A 5568-nucleotide genomic window follows, 5' to 3' on the forward strand; every position below is an offset into this window, starting at 1 on the left:
TGGTGGTTGTTCTGCATTTTAAACTTTCAGATCTTGTGGACCAAACAGACACAATAGAGGAGAAGGGAACGGGCTGTTGCCATCATTTTAAGCATCTGCTCTTTTTTAAAAGTCTCAGAGTAGCCACTATACGAGAAGTTAAGAAACAACATAAAATTTAGTATGCATCTTTGTATAACTTGCAAAAGAGACACATGGAGAACTGTATCTTACCTGGAGTGTAGGACTTGTGCATGCTCAATCTGGATTTGATGGGTAAATTCAGTTCCAAAAAAAAAAAAAAAAAAAAAAAAGCCATACTTGAAATGGGCTATACGAATCTACCTGATGCCCCCCACCCCACATATCTGTGTTTTAAATGTTTTCAAAGGCTAAATTTGGTACCGTATGCTCCATTCCACAATGAATACGATTAAAGAAATGGTTAGGAAGGATCTGTTCTGAAATGTGGAGTGACAGGAGTGACCGTCCAACAGTGATTAGGCAGCTAACACAGTAACATCCTCTGTGTCCTGATTTTTTTCTCCGTCCTAGCAACAATGTTTTAATAAGGACGCTTTAATACCGATTTTAAAGATGTAAAATGTAATCAAAGCACAATGGTCTGCATGTGTAAAGGTATCATAATGAACCCTATTATTTAGTACAGCAACTTAAACATTTTTAATAACAAGGTACATGTGCATGAATCAAAGTCCAAAGAGTAACTTACTAGAGTTTATAATGGCAGCTAGTGGTCAAGTGGCAATTTGACTTCAGGCCTTTCTGACCCCAAGATCTAGGCTCTCTCCACTAGATGGTTCTGCTTGTTGGGTTTTTGTACAGACACTTCTGAAGGACAAAAATATGTAGGTTATGAATTAAAAGAGTGGAGCTAAGACACACAGATAAAAAGAAAAGTCAAATTCAAATCCAGAAAAGAAAAAAAAAAAACAAGTAGGCATTAAGCACCTACTATGTGCCAGGAATTGAATAAACAAGAGACTGTGCACCTATCTGGACACACAGGGGAAGGGAAGGAGGTGAGGGGCTGCCAGCAATCCCAAAACACCCAGACATCTAAAGAAAAGGGGAGTACTTGTGTTCTTTGGTGTGGAGCCAGAACAGGAGTAGGTGTGGTAGGGATAAACAGGCACACCCGAAGAACAAGGACCTCCCTGGCCAGGGCTGGGCTGGACTGGAGAGACACACCTTTACATTAAGACTGCCTTTTCCCAGTTGGGTAAGTTTCCCTTACTCTCACTTGTATATGCTTGAGACAAGTCAGGCACCCAACTCTTACTGATAGACGTCCTTCTGCCTGAATATAGGATAGCCCAAATATTTTAAACACTGGTAGAAGCTGTGTTCTCCTGAAGGTTAGCAAGCAACTGTTTATTGAGGATTATTAAAGTGATGATAGTCTTACCCTGTTACGTTTGGAAAAGCCATCGTCGTATCTGCATGTCTGTTGCCTCAAACCAGAATTCCGAGGCAGTGCAGCCTGAGCCGTCATCTGGGTCAGCGTTATCTTAGCCATCTGTCACTGATGGAGATTAAGTACGATTGCTATAGCTGTTGGCCCAGATGGCGCCACTCAGTTTCACCTGCATGATTCATCATATGAAAAAGAATGTGATTTCCTTTAGCACATCAACTTAACCAGCCAGGCTTCGTAATGACCGGCGTGTTTCTTACTAGTGCATCCCATGCTTGCCAGTGTTACCAAGAAAAGATAGCAGATGTCTGTACTTATCTAAAACTAAAGAAAATCAGCATTGGTATTGAAACATCTTTTCTCCCTGGGCTACCAACTGCTCATGTTATAATCAGTGCCAAAGTAAATAGGCCTCCGCAGCTTATAGGAAGGGACTGGGGAGAGGGTTCTGTTTAGAGCCTTGCTACACAGCCAAGAGCACCTGAATTTGGACTCCCCAGTACCCATTCAAAAGCTGGTCTGGAAGCCCACATCTGTAATCCCAGGGCTGAGGAAGCAAGAACAGATCCCTAGACCTCCCTGGCTGACCCGCTTAACTAAGTCAGTGAGCTCTGGTTCAGCCGGGGACCCTACTTCCATTGCTATTTCCTAGCTTATTCAAGAGCGGTTAGGGAGATAACCAGCTTAGACCTCTGTACTTCATATGCACACACACACACACACACACACACACACACACACACACATGTGCATGCATACCTGCACACACCTATGTACACACATATAAACGTGTGCATACACATACACACCATACACAGAGAGAGAGGTGGGGGGCAGTGTTTGGAGGCAAAGCACACAGAAACAGAATCCAGTGTCACGTCTCTCTCCAACCCGTTTTGAGAGTACAAAAAAATGTAGATGACCCATATGGTGCTGATAAAGTTGGGGAGGTGCTTTGATCCGTCCAATCATACCAATCCTTGGGAAGTCACTTAAGTATGATTTTTTAAAGTAGCCCACTTATCAAAAAGGCCTTGACCTCATTTTCAACATGAATTTTTCTATGTTTAGACAGAATCTGGAATTACTCTGCAGAAAATGTATTAGTCGTAAGTCATACTATATATAGAAATTCACTGACTGATACAAGAGACACCATGAATGCCCAAAAGCTCTGAGTCCAAAAGACACTTGGATCCAATTGTTTTGGCTCAAAGACTAATAATGTAGTTTAGGGGTAGGATTTTTTTCCTAGCATGTGCAATTCGGTCAAAAAGAAAAAAACAAAACATGGCTTAATGCTTTGGTTTTGCATTACCTTGGGCAACTTACATAACCTCCCTAAGTCTCTTTATTTAAACTTCAGATTCTAAGGCATAAAGGTAATAAATTTTACCTCAGAAGGTTGCTTGTATAAATCTATGAACTGATCCAAATAAATATTGATAATGGTATGTGACTCGTTTTTATTGTTTGTGGATTTCACATATGCATATAAACATGCTGTGATCAAATGCCCTCCCCATTTCTTCCCTTCCAAATCCTCTCCTACACCACCACCACGTTTCCCTCGAAACTTCATGTGTTCTTTTAAGACCCATTTAGCTCTGCCTGTATGTGCATGAGTGCAGGAGCATCTATTGGAGCATGGGTGACCTCTCGACTGCATCCATGGACAACAGTCTCCTTCCTCCGACAGCCATTACTTGACATTAGCATCTCACCTAGAAGGGAATTTCATGAGACTTCTCCCCAATCCATACTGAGATTTTTGCTGGCTTGCTCTTGTGTGAGTCGTACACCTACAGTCCCAGCCACTGTGAGTTCATGTGTACAACAGCCTTGCTGTGCCCAGCAAATACTGTTTCACTACAGACATTCACTAGCTCTGACTCTTATAATTTTTCTGCTCCCATCCCTCCTGCTGTGATGCCTTAGCCTTGGGGTGGAAAGGCTATGATACAGACCTCTCAATCGAGTTGACCACTGAATAGTCTCTTACTCTCTGCCCCTTGGCTGGTTGTGGGTCTTTGTACTAATTAGCCTCTATTACAAAAAGACGCCCTTCTGCTGAGAGTACAGTACTAGGCTGAGTATGAAGAGAAAAATCTTAGCACCGATTTAATATTGGGTTCTGAATGAAACACAGAGATGATATTGACTTCTGTGAGACATGGGGCACTTGACCCTACTTAATTGGCATTTGAGTAAATCCCAGTGGGGGTAGAGGATAAGCCAAGTTAAAATAAATATTCCCATTTGGCTAAGGCATATAATCTGGCAGATCCTTAGGTGTGAACCATGGAATGAACCGGTTGTTTTAATATATAATATGCTGCTTCCTAAAGTAAAGTTCTGAGTCTTGACTAAGCCAGTATCTAGTATAAGATCAGACAGATATAAAAGATTAAACAGTTTGCCAGCCATTCCTACATTATACACTATAGCGCAGTGCTTGGCGATGAAGCTTCAACTTTTGTTCTGCCACTTTCCACGGAAGTGAGCCTGTGCATGTTACTTGATGTCTATGAGCCACACCATGATGCTCCATAGAAGAAAATAACATTCTCCCTTGAGGCTGAGGACCCTGGTAGACTTGTGTGCCCAGCACTAAAGAGGTATTCAGCCAGCAGTCATCTTTGCTATTGTTAGAAAAAGAACAATGATACTGTGTCGAGACAGATCATTGCTTTCCAGACATGCTGTAACAAGCAAGTCAGTAAGGAGAGAAAGGCACAAGCAAACCAATAGGACTAGAACCGAAGAAATGGACCAATCCGCAGTAAGTCTGGCCTATAAGGAACACATCATATCATATCATATCATATCATATCATATCATATCATATCATATCATATCATAAACTGTCCAGAAAGAGAAATGAACTGGAAGCTGGCCTAAAGAGATGTCATCTTTGGTGAACTGTTAAGTCTGCTGGATCACAGCATTAAGAAGTCAGAAGGTAAAATATTTGATTCTATAAAAATACATTGTGTTTGAAGCAAGACACAACCAATGGCTGAGAGTGTTTAGAGGACAGGGAACGGCAGCGCAAAAGCCATGGCAGACAGATTATCAAGATAGATGCAGCCACAGCAGCAAGGAGGAGGATGGCTGTGACTTCCACTGGGCATCCGTTATGAATCCATCCATTCTGTTTGTTCTTTTATATTTTCTCCTATAAAAGTCACAACACTGTAAGAGGTCACTTGGATTCCACACGAGAAAATTGAGCTTTAGAGTAGTCGGGGGACAGAAGAACAGATATGTCTGAGACTGTGCAGCTGGGAAGTGTACCTCCAGACAGGACCTCTGAGGGGGTTGGGAGTTGCGGTTCAATGAGCATGGGCCTTTCTTTGAATTTTTTGAGTTAATTTGAATAGTACACCTAGCTCATAGTGAAACTATTACACATTTCTTTCCCTATTTACAGTACTATGAAGCAAATTCTGGGCCATATAAGCTTAGCTAGGCTTGAGCTATTTCCTAGCCCTACTTATATCTTTACACCCTAAGATTCTTTTTCCTCAATCCTAATCAGGACTGATCTTGTAGATTACATGTGGACCCTAAGCTCAGAAGAACTTAATGCCTCAAGTGTCAACTAAAGGCTGGATACACCATTTCAGATACTTAACTCCATCCTTTCAACTCACACAGGAATTCCTCCACAAATCCACTAGGTTTTGAAGAACTTTCCAGAGAATCAAGTCTAGATAATTAATCCAAAATTCCAAAATCCTCAAGACATAATGCCTCATTCTTCATAAGATACGAAAAAAAAAAACCCCAACAAGATATGGAACAATACATAATGAAACAGGAATAAGTAAATGCAGTCACAGCTCACAAAAGTAGACATTACAACTGCCATGATAGCGCCACAAGGTCAGGTAGGTGACAAATACCTGTCACACTGCCTCACACTAGAGGCAGAAGTGCCCAATAAAAAGAAGAGCAGGAAGGAAACGAGGAGGAAGAGAAAGAAGAGGAGAAGTGAAAAGGAAAGAAGGAAAGAAAGGAAGGAAGGAAGGAAGGAAGGAAGGAAGGAAGGAAGGAAGGAAGGAAGGAAGGAAGGAAGGAAAGAAAGAAAAAATGGAAGGAAGGAAGGAAGGAAGGAAGGAAGGAAGGAAGGAAGGAAGGAAGGAAGG

At 41.6% G+C, this 5568-nt stretch overlaps 1 long non-coding RNA gene across 1 annotated transcript in view; it reads right to left on the reverse strand.

Moving 5' to 3' along the window:
* Positions 1-212: 212 nt before the first annotated feature.
* Positions 213-5568, reverse strand: part of LOC126510721 (uncharacterized) — a 17439-nt gene continuing 12083 nt past the window's right edge. Inside the window, exons 3-5 of the long non-coding RNA XR_007594471.1 lie at positions 1409-1586; positions 713-831; positions 213-242 (exon numbers count right to left, since the gene is read on the reverse strand). This is a non-coding gene — a long non-coding RNA (uncharacterized lncRNA). The remainder of the gene's footprint in view (positions 243-712; positions 832-1408; positions 1587-5568) is intronic.

This window comes from Alexandromys fortis, unplaced genomic scaffold, assembly GCF_014885135.2.
Source record: "Alexandromys fortis isolate MF-2015 unplaced genomic scaffold, M_Fortis_MF-2015_v1.1 scaffold_64, whole genome shotgun sequence".
NCBI classification, from domain to species: Eukaryota; Metazoa; Chordata; class Mammalia; order Rodentia; family Cricetidae; genus Alexandromys; species Alexandromys fortis.